Genomic DNA, 19,789 nt, shown 5'->3' with positions numbered 1-19,789 from the left:
TAATCAGTAAATCTGTCACAGGTCCCGATGATCAATAATCAGTAAATCTGTCTCAGGTCCCGATGATCAATAATCAGTAAATCTGTCTCAGGTCCCGATGATCAATAATCAGTAAATCTGTCTCGCGTCTCAGTGATCAATAATCAGTAAATATGTCTCTGGTCTTGATGATCAATAATCAGTAAATCTGTCTCAGGTCCCGATGATCAATAATCAGTAAATCTGTCTCAGGTCCCGATGATCAATAATCAGTAAATCTGTCTCGCGTCTCAGTGATCAATAATCAGTAAATCTGTCTCTGGTCTCAGAGATCAATAATCAGTAAATCTGTCTCGCGTCTCAGTGATCAATAATCAGTAAATCTGTCACAGGTCCCGATAATCAGTAAATCTGTCTCAGGTCCCGATAATCAATAATCAGTAAATCTGTCACAGGTCCCAATGATCAATAATCAGTAAATCTGTCTCTGGTCTCAGAGATCAATAATCAGTAAATCTGTCTCGCGTCTCAGTGATCAATAATCAGTAAATCTGTCACAGGTCCCGATGATCAATAATCAGTAAATCTGTCTCAGGTCCCGATAATCAATAATCAGTAAATCTGTCTCAGGTCCCGATGATCAATAATCAGTAAATCTGTCTCAGGTCCTGATAATCAATAATCAGTAAATCTGTCTCTGGTCTTGATGATCAATAATCAGTAAATCTGTCTCAGGTCCCGATGATCAATAATCAGTAAATCTGTCTCTGGTCTCAGAGATCAATAATCAGTAAATCTGTCTCTGGTCTCAGAGATCAATAATCAGTAAATCTGTCTCGCGTCTCAGTGATCAATAATCAGTAAATCTGTCACAGGTCCCGATGATCAATAATCAGTAAATCTGTCTCAGGTCCCGATGATCAATAATCAGTAAATCTGTCTCAGGTCCCGATGATCAATAATCAGTAAATCTGTCTCAGGTCCCGATGATCAATAATCAGTAAATCTGTCACAGGTCCCGATGATCAATAATCAGTAAATCTGTCTCAGGTCCCGATGATCAATAATCAGTAAATCTGTCACAGGTCCCGATGATCAATAATCAGTAAATCTGTTTCAGGTCCCGATGATCAATAATCAGTAAATCTTTCTCAGGTCCCGATGATCAATAATCTGTAAATCTGTCCTGGGTCTTGATGATCAATAATCTGTAAATCTGTCCTGGGTCTTGATGATCAATAATCAGTAAATCTGTCTCAGGTCCCGATGATCAATAATCAGTAAATCTGTCTCAGGTCCCGATGATCAATAATCAGTAAATCTGTCACAGGTCCCGATGATCAATAATCAGTAAATCTGTCACAGGTCCCGATGATCAATAATCAGTAAATCTGTCACAGGTCCCGATGATCAATAATCAGTAAATCTGTCTCAGGTCCCGATGATCAATATTCAGTAAATCAGTTTCAGGTCCCGATGATCAATAATCAGTAAATCTGTCCTGGGTCTTGATGATCAATAATCTGTAAATCTGTCCTGGGTCTTGATGATCAATAATCAGTAAATCTGTCTCAGGTCCCGATGATCAATAATCAGTAAATCTGTCTCAGGTCCCGATGATCAATAATCAGTAAATCTGTCACAGGTCCCGATGATCAATAATCTGTAAATCTGTCCTGGGTCTTGATGATCAATAATCAGTAAATCTGTCTCAGGTCCCGATGATCAATAATCAGTAAATCTGTCTCAGGTCCCGATGATCAATAATCAGTAAATCTGTCACAGGTCCCGATGATCAATAATCAGTAAATCTGTCTCAGGTCCCGATGATCAATAATCAGTAAATCTGTCTCAGGTCTCGATGATCAATAATCAGTAAATCTGTCACAGGTCCCGATGATCAATAATCAGTAAATCTGTCTCAGGTCCCGATGATCAATAATCTGTAAATCTGTCCTGGGTCTTGATGATCAATAATCTGTAAATCTGTCCTGGGTCTTGATGATCAATAATCAGTAAATCTGTCTCAGGTCCCGATGATCAATAATCAGTAAATCTGTCTCAGGTCCCGATGATCAATAATCAGTAAATCTGTCACAGGTCCCGATGATCAATAATCAGTAAATCTGTCACAGGTCCCGATGATCAATAATCTGTAAATCTGTCCTGGGTCTTGATGATCAATAATCAGTAAATCTGTCTCAGGTCCCGATGATCAATAATCAGTAAATCTGTCTCAGGTCCCGATGATCAATAATCAGTAAATCTGTCACAGGTCCCGATGATCAATAATCAGTAAATCTGTCTCAGGTCCCGATGATCAATAATCAGTAAATCTGTCACAGGTCCCGATGATCAATAATCAGTAAATCTGTCACAGGTCCCGATGATCAATAATCAGTAAATCTGTCTCGCGTCTCAGTGATCAATAATCAGTAAATCTGTCACAGGTCCCGATGATCAATAATCAGTAAATCTGTCTCAGGTCCCGATGATCAATAATCAGTAAATCTGTCACAGGTCCCGATGATCAATAATCAGTAAATCTGTCACAGGTCCCGATGATCAATAATCAGTAAATCTGTCTCAGGTCCCGATGATCAATAATCAGTAAATCTGTCTCAGGTCCCGATGATCAATAATCAGTAAATCTGTCTCAGGTCCCGATGATCAATAATCAGTAAATCTGTCTCAGGTCCCGATGATCAATAATCAGTAAATCTGTCTCAGGTCCAGATGATCAATAATCAGTAAATCTGTCACAGGTCCCGATGATCAATAATCAGTAAATCTGTCTCAGGTCCCGATGATCAATAATCTGTAAATCTGTCCTGGGTCTTGATGATCAATAATCAGTAAATCTGTCTCAGGTCCCGATGATCAATAATCAGTAAATCTGTCCTGGGTCTTGATGATCAATAATCTGTAAATCTGTCCTGGGTCTTGATGATCAATAATCAGTAAATCTGTCTCTGGTCTTGATGATCAATAATCAGTAAATCTGTCACAGGTCCCGATGATCAATAATCAGTAAATCTGTCTCAGGTCCCGATGATCAATAATCAGTAAATCTGTCTCAGGTCCCGATGATCAATAATCAGTAAATCTGTCTCGCGTCTCAGTGATCAATAATCAGTAAATCTGTCTCTGGTCTTGATGATCAATAATCAGTAAATCTGTCTCAGGTCCCGATGATCAATAATCAGTAAATCTGTCACAGGTCCCGATGATCAATAATCAGTAAATCTGTTTCAGGTCCCGATGATCAATAATCTGTAAATCTGTCCTGGGTCTTGATGATCAATAATCAGTAAATCTGTCTCAGGTCCCGATGATCAATAATCAGTAAATCTGTCACAGGTCCCGATGATCAATAATCAGTAAATCTGTCACAGGTCCCGATGATCAATAATCAGTAAATCTGTCTCAGGTCCCGATGATCAATAATCAGTAAATCTGTCTCTGGTCTCAATGATCAATAATCAGTAAATCTGTCTCAGGTCCTGATGATCAATAATCAGTAAATCTGTCTCAGGTCCCGATAATCAATAATCGGTAAATCTGTCTCAGGTCCCGATGATCAATAATCAGTAAATCTGTCTCTGGTCTTGATTATCAGTAAATCTGTCTCAGGTCCCGATGATCAATAATCTGTAAATCTGTCTCTGGTCTTGATAATCAGTAAATCTGTCTCAGGTCCCGATGATCAATAATCTGTAAATCTGTCTCTGGTCTTGATAATCAGTAAATCTGTCTCTGGTCTTGATGATCAATAATCAGTAAATCTGTCTCAGGTCCCGATGATCAATAATCAGTAAATCTGTCTCTGGTCTCAATGATCAATAATCAGTAAATCTGTCTCAGGTCCTGATGATCAATAATCAGTAAATTTGTCTCAGGTCCCGATAATCAATAATCAGTAAATCTGTCTCAGGTCCCGATGATCAATAATCAGTAAATCTGTCTCTGGTCTTGATAATCAGTAAATCTGTCTCAGGTCCCGATGATCAATAATCTGTAAATCTGTCTCTGGTCTTGATAATCAGTAAATCTGTCTCAGGTCCCGATGATCAATAATCTGTAAATCTGTCCTGGGTCTTGATGATCAATAATCAGTAAATCTGTCTCAGGTCCCGATGATCAATAATCAGTAAATCTGTCCTGGGTCTTGATGATCAATAATCAGTAAATCTGTCCTGGGTCTTGATGATCAATAATCTGTAAATCTGTCCTGGGTCTTGATGATCAATAATCAGTAAATCTGTCTCTGGTCTTGATGATCAATAATCAGTAAATCTGTCTCGGGTCTCAGTGATCAATAATCAGTGAATCCGTCAGGGTCTCAGTGATCAATAATCAGTAAATCTGTCTCGGGTCTCAGTGATCAATAATCAGTGAATCCGTCCTGGGTCTCAGTGATCAATAATCAGTAAATCTGTCCTGGGTCTTGATGATCAATAATCAGTAAATCTGTCCTGAACTCGATGATCAATAATCAGTAAATCTGTCCTGGGTCTCGGTGATCAATAATCAGTAAATCAATCAGTAAATCTGTCCTGGGTCTCGATGAACAATAATCAGTAAATTTGTCCTGAACTCGATGATCAATAATCATTAAATCTGTTCTGGGTCTCAGTGATCAATAATCAGTAAATCTGTCTCAGGTCCCGATGATCAATAATCAGTAAATCTGTCCTGGGTCTCGATGATCAATAATCAGTAAATCTGTCCTGGGTCTCTGTGATCAATAATCAGTAAATCTGTCCTGGGTCTCTGTGATCAATAATCAGTAAATCTGTCCTGGGTCTCTGTGATCAATAATCAGTAAATCTGTGTCAGGTCCCGATGATCAATAATCAGTAAATCTGTCTCAGGTCCCGATGATCAATAATCAGTAAATCTGTCTCTGGTCTTGATGATCAATAATCAGTAATTCTGTCACAGGTCCCGATGATCAATAATCTGTAAATCTGTCTCAGGTCCCGATGATCAATAATCAGTAAATCTGTCTCTGGTCTTGATGATCAATAATCAGTAAATCTGTCACAGGTCCCGATGATCAATAATCTGTAAATCTGTCCCAGGTCCCGATGATCAATAATCAGTAAATCTGTCTCTGGTCTTGATGATCAATAATCAGTAAATCTGTCTCAGGTCCCGATGATCAATAATCAGTAAATCTGTCTGGGTCTCAGTGATCAATAATCAGTAAATCTGTCTCAGGTCCCGATGATCAATAATCAGTAAATCTGTCTCAGGTCTCAGAGATCAATAATCAGTAAATCTGTCTCGCGTCTCAGTGATCAATAATCAGTAAATCTGTCACAGGTCCCGATGATCAATAATCAGTAAATCTGTCTCTGGTCTCAGAGATCAATAATCAGTAAATCTGTCTCGCGTCTCAGTGATCAATAATCAGTAAATCTGTCACAGGTCCCGATAATCAGTAAATCTGTCTCAGGTCCCGATAATCAATAATCAGTAAATCTGTCACAGGTCCCGATGATCAATAATCAGTAAATCTGTCTCTGGTCTCAGAGATCAATAATCAGTAAATCTGTCTCGCGTCTCAGTGATCAATAATCAGTAAATCTGTCACAGGTCCCGATGATCAATAATCAGTAAATCTGTCTCAGGTCCCGATAATCAATAATCAGTAAATCTGTCTCAGGTCCCGATGATCAATAATCAGTAAATCTGTCTCAGGTCCTGATAATCAATAATCAGTAAATCTGTCTCTGGTCTTGATGATCAATAATCAGTAAATCTGTCTCAGGTCCCGATGATCAATAATCAGTAAATCTGTCTCTGGTCTCAGAGATCAATAATCAGTAAATCTGTCTCTGGTCTCAGAGATCAATAATCAGTAAATCTGTCTCGCGTCTCAGTGATCAATAATCAGTAAATCTGTCACAGGTCCCGATGTTCAATAATCAGTAAATCTGTCTCAGGTCCCGATGATCAATAATCAGTAAATCTGTCTCAGGTCCCGATGATCAATAATCAGTAAATCTGTCTCAGGTCCCGATGATCAATAATCAGTAAATCTGTCACAGGTCCCGATGATCAATAATCAGTAAATCTGTCTCAGGTCCCGATGATCAATAATCAGTAAATCTGTCACAGGTCCCGATGATCAATAATCAGTAAATCTGTCTCAGGTCCCGATGATCAATAATCAGTAAATCTTTCTCAGGTCCCGATGATCAATAATCTGTAAATCTGTCCTGGGTCTTGATGATCAATAATCTGTAAATCTGTCCTGGGTCTTGATGATCAATAATCAGTAAATCTGTCCTGGGTCTTGATGATCAATAATCAGTAAATCTGTCTCAGGTCCCGATGATCAATAATCAGTAAATCTGTCTCAGGTCCCGATGATCAATAATCAGTAAATCTGTCACAGGTCCCGATGATCAATAATCAGTAAATCTGTCACAGGTCCCGATGATCAATAATCAGTAAATCTGTCACAGGTCCCGATGATCAATAATCAGTAAATCTGTCTCAGGTCCCGATGATCAATAATCAGTAAATCTGTCTCAGGTCCCGATGATCAATAATCAGTAAATCTGTCCTGGGTCTTGATGATCAATAATCTGTAAATCTGTCCTGGGTCTTGATGATCAATAATCAGTAAATCTGTCTCAGGTCCCGATGATCAATAATCAGTAAATCTGTCTCAGGTCCCGATGATCAATAATCAGTAAATCTGTCACAGGTCCCGATGATCAATAATCAGTAAATCTGTCACAGGTCCCGATGATCAATAATCTGTAAATCTGTCCTGGGTCTTGATGATCAATAATCAGTAAATCTGTCTCAGGTCCCGATGATCAATAATCAGTAAATCTGTCTCAGGTCCCGATGATCAATAATCAGTAAATCTGTCACAGGTCCCGATGATCAATAATCAGTAAATCTGTCTCAGGTCCCGATGATCAATAATCAGTAAATCTGTCTCAGGTCTCGATGATCAATAATCAGTAAATCTGTCACAGGTCCCGATGATCAATAATCAGTAAATCTGTCTCAGGTCCCGATGATCAATAATCTGTAAATCTGACCTGGGTCTTGATGATCAATAATCTGTAAATCTGTCCTGGGTCTTGATGATCAATAATCAGTAAATCTGTCTCAGGTCCCGATGATCAATAATCAGTAAATCTGTCTCAGGTCCCGATGATCAATAATCAGTAAATCTGTCACAGGTCCCGATGATCAATAATCAGTAAATCTGTCACAGGTCCCGATGATCAATAATCTGTAAATCTGTCCTGGGTCTTGATGATCAATAATCAGTAAATCTGTCTCAGGTCCCGATGATCAATAATCAGTAAATCTGTCTCAGGTCCCGATGATCAATAATCAGTAAATCTGTCACAGGTCCCGATGATCAATAATCAGTAAATCTGTCTCAGGTCCCGATGATCAATAATCAGTAAATCTGTCACAGGTCCCGATGATCAATAATCAGTAAATCTGTCACAGGTCCCGATGATCAATAATCAGTAAATCTGTCTCGCGTCTCAGTGATCAATAATCAGTAAATCTGTCACAGGTCCCGATGATCAATAATCAGTAAATCTGTCTCAGGTCCCGATGATCAATAATCAGTAAATCTGTCACAGGTCCCGATGATCAATAATCAGTAAATCTGTCACAGGTCCCGATGATCAATAATCAGTAAATCTGTCTCAGGTCCCGATGATCAATAATCAGTAAATCTGTCTCAGGTCCCGATGATCAATAATCAGTAAATCTGTCTCAGGTCCCGATGATCAATAATCAGTAAATCTGTCTCAGGTCCCGATGATCAATAATCAGTAAATCTGTCTCAGGTCCAGATGATCAATAATCAGTAAATCTGTCACAGGTCCCGATGATCAATAATCAGTAAATCTGTCTCAGGTCCCGATGATCAATAATCTGTAAATCTGTCCTGGGTCTTGATGATCAATAATCAGTAAATCTGTTTCAGGTCCCGATGATCAATAATCTGTAAATCTGTCCTGGGTCTTGATGATCAATAATCAGTAAATCTGTCTCAGGTCCCGATGATCAATAATCAGTAAATCTGTCACAGGTCCCGATGATCAATAATCAGTAAATCTGTCACAGGTCCCGATGATCAATAATCAGTAAATCTGTCTCAGGTCCCTATGATCAATAATCAGTAAATCTGTCTCAGGTCCCGATGATCAATAATCTGTAAATCTGTCCTGGGTCTTGATGATCAATAATCAGTAAATCTGTCTCTGGTCTTGATGATCAATAATCAGTAAATCTGTCTCAGGTCCCGATGATCAATAATCAGTAAATCTGTCTCTGGTCTCAATGATCAATAATCAGTAAATCTGTCTCAGGTCCTGATGATCAATAATCAGTAAATCTGTCTCAGGTCCCGATAATCAATAATCAGTAAATCTGTCTCAGGTCCCGATGATCAATAATCAGTAAATCTGTCTCTGGTCTTGATTATCAGTAAATCTGTCTCAGGTCCCGATGATCAATAATCTGTAAATCTGTCTCTGGTCTTGATAATCAGTAAATCTGTCTCAGGTCCCGATGATCAATAATCTGTAAATCTGTCTCTGGTCTTGATAATCAGTAAATCTGTCTCTGGTCTTGATGATCAATAATCAGTAAATCTGTCTCAGGTCCCGATGATCAATAATCAGTAAATCTGTCTCTGGTCTCAATGATCAATAATCAGTAAATCTGTCTCAGGTCCTGATGATCAATAATCAGTAAATTTGTCTCAGGTCCCGATAATCAATAATCAGTAAATCTGTCTCAGGTCCCGATGATCAATAATCAGTAAATCTGTCTCTGGTCTTGATAATCAGTAAATCTGTCTCAGGTCCCGATGATCAATAATCTGTAAATCTGTCTCTGGTCTTGATAATCAGTAAATCTGTCTCAGGTCCCGATGATCAATAATCAGTAAATCTGTCACAGGTCCCGATGATCAATAATCAGTAAATCTGTCTCAGGTCCCGATGATCAATAATCTGTAAATCTGTCCTGGGTCTTGATGATCAATAATCAGTAAATCTGTCTCAGGTCCCGATGATCAATAATCAGTAAATCTGTCCTGGGTCTTGATGATCAATAATCAGTAAATCTGTCCTGGGTCTTGATGATCAATAATCTGTAAATCTGTCCTGGGTCTTGATGATCAATAATCAGTAAATCTGTCTCTGGTCTTGATGATCAATAATCAGTAAATCTGTCACAGGTCCCGATGATCAATAATCAGTAAATCTGTCTCAGGTCCCGATGATCAATAATCAGTAAATCTGTCTCAGGTCCCGATGATCAATAATCAGTAAATCTGTCTCAGGTCCCGATGATCAATAATCAGTAAATCTGTCCTGGGTCTTGATGATCAATAATCTGTAAATCTGTCCTGGGTCTTGATGATCAATAATCAGTAAATCTGTCTCTGGTCTTGATGATCAATAATCAGTAAATCTGTCACAGGTCCCGATGATCAATAATCAGTAAATCTGTCTCAGGTCCCGATGATCAATAATCAGTAAATCTGTCTCAGGTCCCGATGATCAATAATCAGTAAATCTGTCTCGCGTCTCAGTGATCAATAATCAGTAAATATGTCTCTGGTCTTGATGATCAATAATCAGTAAATCTGTCTCAGGTCCCGATGATCAATAATCAGTAAATCTGTCACAGGTCCCGATGATCAATAATCAGTAAATCTGTCACAGGTCCCGATGATCAATAATCAGTAAATCTGTCTCAGGTCCCGATGATCAATAATCAGTAAATCTGTTTCAGGTCCCGATGATCAATAATCTGTAAATCTGTCCTGGGTCTTGATGATCAATAATCAGTAAATCTGTCTCAGGTCCCAATGATCAATAATCAGTAAATCTGTCACAGGTCCCGATGATCAATAATCAGTAAATCTGTCACAGGTCCCGATGATCAATAATCAGTAAATCTGTCTCAGGTCCCTATGATCAATAATCAGTAAATCTGTCTCAGGTCCCGATGATCAATAATCTGTAAATCTGTCCTGGGTCTTGATGATCAATAATCAGTAAATCTGTCTCTGGTCTTGATGATCAATAATCAGTAAATCTGTCTCAGGTCCCGATGATCAATAATCAGTAAATCTGTCTCTGGTCTCAATGATCAATAATCAGTAAATCTGTCTCAGGTCCTGATGATCAATAATCAGTAAATCTGTCTCAGGTCCCGATAATCAATAATCAGTAAATCTGTCTCAGGTCCCGATGATCAATAATCAGTAAATCTGTCTCTGGTCTTGATAATCAGTAAATCTGTCTCAGGTCCCGATCATCAATAATCTGTAAATCTGTCTCTGGTCTTGATAATCAGTAAATCTGTCTCAGGTCCCGATGATCAATAATCAGTAAATCTGTCTCTGGTCTTGATAATCAGTAAATCTGTCTCAGGTCCCGATGATCAATAATCAGTAAATCTGTCTCAGGTCCCGATGATCAATAATCAGTAAATCTGTCACAGGTCCCGATGATCAATAATCAGTAAATCTGTCTCAGGTCCCGATGATCAATAATCAGTAAATCTGTCTCAGGTCCCGATGATCAATAATCAGTAAATCTGTCTCGCGTCTCAGTGATCAATAATCAGTAAATCTGTCTCTGGTCTTGATGATCAATAATCAGTAAATCTGTCTCAGGTCCCGATGATCAATAATCAGTAAATCTGTCACAGGTCCCGATGATCAATAATCAGTAAATCTGTTTCAGGTCCCGATGATCAATAATCTGTAAATCTGTCCTGGGTCTTGATGATCAATAATCAGTAAATCTGTCTCAGGTCCCGATGATCAATAATCAGTAAATCTGTCACAGGTCCCGATGATCAATAATCAGTAAATCTGTCACAGGTCCCGATGATCAATAATCAGTAAATCTGTCTCAGGTCCCTATGATCAATAATCAGTAAATCTGTCTCAGGTCCCGATGATCAATAATCTGTAAATCTGTCCTGGGTCTTGATGATCAATAATCAGTAAATCTGTCTCTGGTCTTGATGATCAATAATCAGTAAATCTGTCTCAGGTCCCGATGATCAATAATCAGTAAATCTGTCTCTGGTCTCAATGATCAATAATCAGTAAATCTGTCTCAGGTCCTGATGATCAATAATCAGTAAATCTGTCTCAGGTCCCGATAATCAATAATCGGTAAATCTGTCTCAGGTCCCGATGATCAATAATCAGTAAATCTGTCTCTGGTCTTGATTATCAGTAAATCTGTCTCAGGTCCCGATGATCAATAATCTGTAAATCTGTCTCTGGTCTTGATAATCAGTAAATCTGTCTCAGGTCCCGATGATCAATAATCTGTAAATCTGTCTCTGGTCTTGATAATCAGTAAATCTGTCTCTGGTCTTGATGATCAATAATCAGTAAATCTGTCTCAGGTCCCGATGATCAATAATCAGTAAATCTGTCTCTGGTCTCAATGATCAATAATCAGTAAATCTGTCTCAGGTCCTGATGATCAATAATCAGTAAATTTGTCTCAGGTCCCGATAATCAATAATCAGTAAATCTGTCTCAGGTCCCGATGATCAATAATCAGTAAATCTGTCTCTGGTCTTGATAATCAGTAAATCTGTCTCAGGTCCCGATGATCAATAATCTGTAAATCTGTCTCTGGTCTTGATAATCAGTAAATCTGTCTCAGGTCCCGATGATCAATAATCTGTAAATCTGTCCTGGGTCTTGATGATCAATAATCAGTAAATCTGTCTCAGGTCCCGATGATCAATAATCAGTAAATCTGTCCTGGGTCTTGATGATCAATAATCAGTAAATCTGTCCTGGGTCTTGATGATCAATAATCTGTAAATCTGTCCTGGGTCTTGATGATCAATAATCAGTAAATCTGTCTCTGGTCTTGATGATCAATAATCAGTAAATCTGTCTCGGGTCTCAGTGATCAATAATCAGTGAATCCGTCCTGGGTCTCAGTGATCAATAATCAGTAAATCTGTCTCGGGTCTCAGTGATCAATAATCAGTGAATCCGTCCTGGGTCTCAGTGATCAATAATCAGTAAATCTGTCCTGGGTCTTGATGATCAATAATCAGTAAATCTGTCCTGAACTCGATGATCAATAATCAGTAAATCTGTCCTGGGTCTCGGTGATCAATAATCAGTAAATCAATCAGTAAATCTGTCCTGGGTCTCGATGAACAATAATCAGTAAATTTGTCCTGAACTCGATGATCAATAATCATTAAATCTGTTCTGGGTCTCAGTGATCAATAATCAGTAAATCTGTCTCAGGTCCCGATGATCAATAATCAGTAAATCTGTCCTGGGTCTCGATGATCAATAATCAGTAAATCTGTCCTGGGTCTCTGTGATCAATAATCAGTAAATCTGTCCTGGGTCTCTGTGATCAATAATCAGTAAATCTGTCCTGGGTCTCTGTGATCAATAATCAGTAAATCTGTGTCAGGTCCCGATGATCAATAATCAGTAAATCTGTCTCAGGTCCCGATGATCAATAATCAGTAAATCTGTCTCTGGTCTTGATGATCAATAATCAGTAATTCTGTCACAGGTCCCGATGATCAATAATCTGTAAATCTGTCTCAGGTCCCGATGATCAATAATCAGTAAATCTGTCTCTGGTCTTGATGATCAATAATCAGTAAATCTGTCACAGGTCCCGATGATCAATAATCTGTAAATCTGTCCCAGGTCCCGATGATCAATAATCAGTAAATCTGTCTCTGGTCTTGATGATCAATAATCAGTAAATCTGTCTCAGGTCCCGATGATCAATAATCAGTAAATCTGTCTGGGTCTCAGTGATCAATAATCAGTAAATCTGTCTCAGGTCCCGATGATCAATAATCAGTAAATCTGTCTCAGGTCTCAGAGATCAATAATCAGTAAATCTGTCTCGCGTCTCAGTGATCAATAATCAGTAAATCTGTCACAGGTCCCGATGATCAATAATCAGTAAATCTGTCTCTGGTCTCAGAGATCAATAATCAGTAAATCTGTCTCGCGTCTCAGTGATCAATAATCAGTAAATCTGTCACAGGTCCCGATAATCAGTAAATCTGTCTCAGGTCCCGATAATCAATAATCAGTAAATCTGTCACAGGTCCCGATGATCAATAATCAGTAAATCTGTCTCTGGTCTCAGAGATCAATAATCAGTAAATCTGTCTCGCGTCTCAGTGATCAATAATCAGTAAATCTGTCACAGGTCCCGATGATCAATAATCAGTAAATCTGTCTCAGGTCCCGATAATCAATAATCAGTAAATCTGTCTCAGGTCCCGATGATCAATAATCAGTAAATCTGTCTCAGGTCCTGATAATCAATAATCAGTAAATCTGTCTCTGGTCTTGATGATCAATAATCAGTAAATCTGTCTCAGGTCCCGATGATCAATAATCAGTAAATCTGTCTCTGGTCTCAGAGATCAATAATCAGTAAATCTGTCTCTGGTCTCAGAGATCAATAATCAGTAAATCTGTCTCGCGTCTCAGTGATCAATAATCAGTAAATCTGTCACAGGTCCCGATGTTCAATAATCAGTAAATCTGTCTCAGGTCCCGATGATCAATAATCAGTAAATCTGTCTCAGGTCCCGATGATCAATAATCAGTAAATCTGTCTCAGGTCCCGATGATCAATAATCAGTAAATCTGTCACAGGTCCCGATGATCAATAATCAGTAAATCTGTCTCAGGTCCCGATGATCAATAATCAGTAAATCTGTCACAGGTCCCGATGATCAATAATCAGTAAATCTGTCTCAGGTCCCGATGATCAATAATCAGTAAATCTTTCTCAGGTCCCGATGATCAATAATCTGTAAATCTGTCCTGGGTCTTGATGATCAATAATCTGTAAATCTGTCCTGGGTCTTGATGATCAATAATCAGTAAATCTGTCCTGGGTCTTGATGATCAATAATCAGTAAATCTGTCTCAGGTCCCGATGATCAATAATCAGTAAATCTGTCTCAGGTCCCGATGATCAATAATCAGTAAATCTGTCACAGGTCCCGATGATCAATAATCAGTAAATCTGTCACAGGTCCCGATGATCAATAATCGGTAAATCTGTCACAGGTCCCGATGATCAATAATCAGTAAATCTGTCTCAGGTCCCGATGATCAATAATCAGTAAATCTGTCTCAGGTCCCGATGATCAATAATCAGTAAATCTGTCCTGGGTCTTGATGATCAATAATCTGTAAATCTGTCCTGGGTCTTGATGATCAATAATCAGTAAATCTGTCTCAGGTCCCGATGATCAATAATCAGTAAATCTGTCTCAGGTCCCGATGATCAATAATCAGTAAATCTGTCACAGGTCCCGATGATCAATAATCAGTAAATCTGTCACAGGTCCCGATGATCAATAATCTGTAAATCTGTCCTGGGTCTTGATGATCAATAATCAGTAAATCTGTCTCAGGTCCCGATGATCAATAATCAGTAAATCTGTCTCAGGTCCCGATGATCAATAATCAGTAAATCTGTCACAGGTCCCGATGATCAATAATCAGTAAATCTGTCTCAGGTCCCGATGATCAATAATCAGTAAATCTGTCTCAGGTCTCGATGATCAATAATCAGTAAATCTGTCACAGGTCCCGATGATCAATAATCAGTAAATCTGTCTCAGGTCCCGATGATCAATAATCTGTAAATCTGACCTGGGTCTTGATGATCAATAATCTGTAAATCTGTCCTGGGTCTTGATGATCAATAATCAGTAAATCTGTCTCAGGTCCCGATGATCAATAATCAGTAAATCTGTCTCAGGTCCCGATGATCAATAATCAGTAAATCTGTCACAGGTCCCGATGATCAATAATCAGTAAATCTGTCACAGGTCCCGATGATCAATAATCAGTAAATCTGTCTCGCGTCTCAGTGATCAATAATCAGTAAATCTGTCACAGGTCCCGATGATCAATAATCAGTAAATCTGTCTCAGGTCCCGATGATCAATAATCAGTAAATCTGTCACAGGTCCCGATGATCAATAATCAGTAAATCTGTCACAGGTCCCGATGATCAATAATCAGTAAATCTGTCTCAGGTCCCGATGATCAATAATCAGTAAATCTGTCTCAGGTCCCGATGATCAATAATCAGTAAATCTGTCTCAGGTCCCGATGATCAATAATCAGTAAATCTGTCTCAGGTCCCGATGATCAATAATCAGTAAATCTGTCTCAGGTCCAGATGATCAATAATCAGTAAATCTGTCACAGGTCCCGATGATCAATAATCAGTAAATCTGTCTCAGGTCCCGATGATCAATAATCTGTAAATCTGTCCTGGGTCTTGATGATCAATAATCAGTAAATCTGTTTCAGGTCCCGATGATCAATAATCTGTAAATCTGTCCTGGGTCTTGATGATCAATAATCAGTAAATCTGTCTCAGGTCCCGATGATCAATAATCAGTAAATCTGTCACAGGTCCCGATGATCAATAATCAGTAAATCTGTCACAGGTCCCGATGATCAATAATCAGTAAATCTGTCTCAGGTCCCTATGATCAATAATCAGTAAATCTGTCTCAGGTCCCGATGATCAATAATCTGTAAATCTGTCCTGGGTCTTGATGATCAATAATCAGTAAATCTGTCTCTGGTCTTGATGATCAATAATCAGTAAATCTGTCTCAGGTCCCGATGATCAATAATCAGTAAATCTGTCTCTGGTCTCAATGATCAATAATCAGTAAATCTGTCTCAGGTCCTGATGATCAATAATCAGTAAATCTGTCTCAGGTCCCGATAATCAATAATCAGTAAATCTGTCTCAGGTCCCGATGATCAATAATCAGTAAATCTGTCTCTGGTCTTGATTATCAGTAAATCTGTCTCAGGTCCCGATGATCAATAATCTGTAAATCTGTCTCTGGTCTTGATAATCAGTAAATCTGTCTCAGGTCCCGATGATCAATAATCTGTAAATCTGTCTCTGGTCTTGATAATCAGTAAATCTGTCTCTGGTCTTGATGATCAATAATCAGTAAATCTGTCTCAGGTCCCGATGATCAATAATCAGTAAATCTGTCTCTGGTCTCAATGATCAATAATCAGTAAATCTGTCTCAGGTCCTGATGATCAATAATCAGTAAATTTGTCTCAGGTCCCGATAATCAATAATCAGTAAATCTGTCTCAGGTCCCGATGATCAATAATCAGTAAATCTGTCTCAGGTCCCGATGATCAATAATCAGTAAATCTGTCTCAGGTCCTGATGATCAATAATCAGTAAATCTGTCTCTGGTCTTGATAATCAGTAAATCTGTCTCAGGTCCCGATGATCAATAATCTGTAAATCTGTCTCTGGTCTTGATAATCAGTAAATCTGTCTCAGGTCCCGATGATCAATAATCAGTAAATCTGTCACAGGTCCCGATGATCAATAATCAGTAAATCTGTCTCAGGTCCCGATGATCAATAATCTGTAAATCTGTCCTGGGTCTTGATGATCAATAATCAGTAAATCTGTCTCAGGTCCCGATGATCAATAATCAGTAAATCTGTCCTGGGTCTTGATGATCAATAATCAGTAAATCTGTCCTGGGTCTTGATGATCAATAATCTGTAAATCTGTCCTGGGTCTTGATGATCAATAATCAGTAAATCTGTCTCTGGTCTTGATGATCAATAATCAGTAAATCTGTCACAGGTCCCGATGATCAATAATCAGTAAATCTGTCTCAGGTCCCGATGATCAATAATCAGTAAATCTGTCTCAGGTCCCGATGATCAATAATCAGTAAATCTGTCTCAGGTCCCGATGATCAATAATCAGTAAATCTGTCCTGGGTCTTGATGATCAATAATCTGTAAATCTGTCCTGGGTCTTGATGATCAATAATCAGTAAATCTGTCTCTGGTCTTGATGATCAATAATCAGTAAATCTGTCACAGGTCCCGATGATCAATAATCAGTAAATCTGTCTCAGGTCCCGATGATCAATAATCAGTAAATCTGTCTCAGGTCCCGATGATCAATAATCAGTAAATCTGTCTCGCGTCTCAGTGATCAATAATCAGTAAATATGTCTCTGGTCTTGATGATCAATAATCAGTAAATCTGTCTCAGGTCCCGATGATCAATAATCAGTAAATCTGTCACAGGTCCCGATGATCAATAATCAGTAAATCTGTCACAGGTCCCGATGATCAATAATCAGTAAATCTGTCTCAGGTCCCGATGATCAATAATCAGTAAATCTGTTTCAGGTCCCGATGATCAATAATCTGTAAATCTGTCCTGGGTCTTGATGATCAATAATCAGTAAATCTGTCTCAGGTCCCGATGATCAATAATCAGTAAATCTGTCACAGGTCCCGATGATCAATAATCAGTAAATCTGTCACAGGTCCCGATGATCAATAATCAGTAAATCTGTCTCAGGTCCCTATGATCAATAATCAGTAAATCTGTCTCAGGTCCCGATGATCAATAATCTGTAAATCTGTCCTGGGTCTTGATGATCAATAATCAGTAAATCTGTCTCTGGTCTTGATGATCAATAATCAGTAAATCTGTCTCAGGTCCCGATGATCAATAATCAGTAAATCTGTCTCTGGTCTCAATGATCAATAATCAGTAAATCTGTCTCAGGTCCTGATGATCAATAATCAGTAAATCTGTCTCAGGTCCTGATGATCAATAATCAGTAAATCTGTCTCTGGTCTTGATAATCAGTAAATCTGTCTCAGGTCCCGATCATCAATAATCTGTAAATCTGTCTCTGGTCTTGATAATCAGTAAATCTGTCTCAGGTCCCGATGATCAATAATCAGTAAATCTGTCTCTGGTCTTGATAATCAGTAAATCTGTCTCAGGTCCCGATGATCAATAATCTGTAAATCTGTCTCTGGTCTTGATAATCAGTAAATCTGTCTCAGGTCCCGATGATCAATAATCAGTAAATCTGTCACAGGTCCCGATGATCAATAATCAGTAAATCTGTCTCAGGTCCCGATGATCAATAATCTGTAAATCTGTCCTGGGTCTTGATGATCAATAATCAGTAAATCTGTCTCAGGTCCCGATGATCAATAATCAGTAAATCTGTCCTGGGTCTTGATGATCAATAATCAGTAAATCTGTCCTGGGTCTTGATGATCAATAATCTGTAAATCTGTCCTGGGTCTTGATGATCAATAATCAGTAAATCTGTCTCAGGTCCCGATGATCAATAATCAGTAAATCTGTCTCAGGTCCCGATGATCAATAATCAGTAAATCTGTCTCGCGTCTCAGTGATCAATAATCAGTAAATCTGTCTCTGGTCTTGATGATCAATAATCAGTAAATCTGTCTCAGGTCCCGATGATCAATAATCAGTAAATCTGTCTCAGGTCCCGATGATCAATAATCAGTAAATCTGTCACAGGTCCCGATGATCAATAATCAGTAAATCTGTCTCAGGTCCCGATGATCAATAATCTGTAAATCTGTCCTGGGTCTTGATGATCAATAATCAGTAAATCTGTCTCAGGTCCCGATGATCAATAATCAGTAAATCTGTCACAGGTCCCGATGATCAATAATCAGTAAATCTGTCACAGGTCCCGATGATCAATAATCAGTAAATCTGTCACAGGTCCCGATGATCAATAATCAGTAAATCTGTCTCAGGTCCCGATGATCAATAATCAGTAAATCTGTCTCAGGTCCCGATGATCAATAATCTGTAAATCTGTCCTGGGTCTTGATGATCAATAATCAGTAAATCTGTCTCTGGTCTTGATGATCAATAATCAGTAAATCTGTCTCAGGTCCCGATGATCAATAATCAGTAAATCTGTCTCTGGTCTCAATGATCAATAATCAGTAAATCTGTCTCAGGTCCTGATGATCAATAATCAGTAAATCTGTCTCAGGTCCCGATAATCAATAATCAGTAAATCTGTCTCAGGTCCCGATGATCAATAATCTGTAAATCTGTCTCTGGTCTTGATAATCAGTAAATCTGTCTCAGGTCCCGATGATCAATAATCTGTAAATCTGTCCTGGGTCTTGATGATCAATAATCAGTAAATCTGTCTCAGGTCCCGATAATCAATAATCAGTAAATCTGTCTCAGGTCCCGATGATCAATAATCAGTAAATCTGTCTCTGGTCTTGATAATCAGTAAATCTGTCTCAGGTCCCGATGATCAATAATCTGTAAATCTGTCTCTGGTCTTGATAATCAGTAAATCTGTCTCAGGTCCCGATGATCAATAATCTGTAAATCTGTCTCTGGTCTTGATAATCAGTAAATCTGTCTCTGGTCTTGATGATCAATAATCAGTAAATCTGTCTCAGGTCCCGATGATCAATAATCTGTAAATCTGTCCTGGGTCTTGATGATCAATAATCAGTAAATTCATCCTGGTTTAGTAATGAGACAGATTACAGCTCAAGTCGTAGTTCAGAGCACTTTAAACTTTCAGAAAACACTTCAGAACGAAACAAGAAGAGAATCTCAGAGAACTGATCTAGATTTCAGCAGTAATTCATCACTATTTGCTGATTTATTACATTTCAGTAGAACCATTCACTTCAGCAATAGTAATTGAGGAATCACATAGTATCTGACATATTGAGCTCACTAAATTTAGAGGTGTATAAATCAGATTAATAACTATAACACAAACCAGAAATTGTATCAAAGTCATCTGTAATAAATCGATTAATATTGATTTTAGAAACAGAACTGAATTTAGGAAAAGGGTATTCCTGCACAACCGGAGGCTGCAAGTTTGAGGACCACAGTTTTAGGAC

The sequence above is a fragment of the Carassius auratus genome, unplaced genomic scaffold, assembly GCF_003368295.1.
Source record: "Carassius auratus strain Wakin unplaced genomic scaffold, ASM336829v1 scaf_tig00011483, whole genome shotgun sequence".
Lineage (NCBI taxonomy): Eukaryota > Metazoa > Chordata > Actinopteri > Cypriniformes > Cyprinidae > Carassius > Carassius auratus.
Note: the sequence above shows the minus strand (reverse complement) of the source record.